Raw genomic sequence first — 371 nt, 5'->3', positions numbered from 1 at the left:
GTCATTTCAACGTCTCGGTTAAGTATAGACCTGATATAGTCCGGATATGTGTAACCCACTTCTAGCCCAAATATCCTTGTATTTGGTTTCATGTCGTTTTTTGGCAAAATAACTTGTGAGATGTATGATTAGATATACCATCATGTAAGCAAAGTCAACAGCGTTTACAGGGTGTTTGGTTTCATTTCTTTGACATGTTCAATACGTAGCCTGTGCGTAGCCACGATTTAGCTCGTAGTCAGAGCGGCTATCTGTAGCTCACTTATAGTCAAATCTGATTCACTGTAGTTTTTGGCCAGGCAGCACATGAGATGATTGATATCACATCATGTTCGCAGTGTCAATAATATCTACAAAGATATAAGTGTCAT

Source organism: Sinocyclocheilus anshuiensis, unplaced genomic scaffold (assembly GCF_001515605.1).
Source record: "Sinocyclocheilus anshuiensis isolate Anshui unplaced genomic scaffold, SAMN03320099.WGS_v1.1 scaffold392, whole genome shotgun sequence".
Taxonomy (NCBI): Eukaryota; Metazoa; Chordata; class Actinopteri; order Cypriniformes; family Cyprinidae; genus Sinocyclocheilus; species Sinocyclocheilus anshuiensis.
This window is presented reverse-complemented; position numbering follows the sequence as displayed.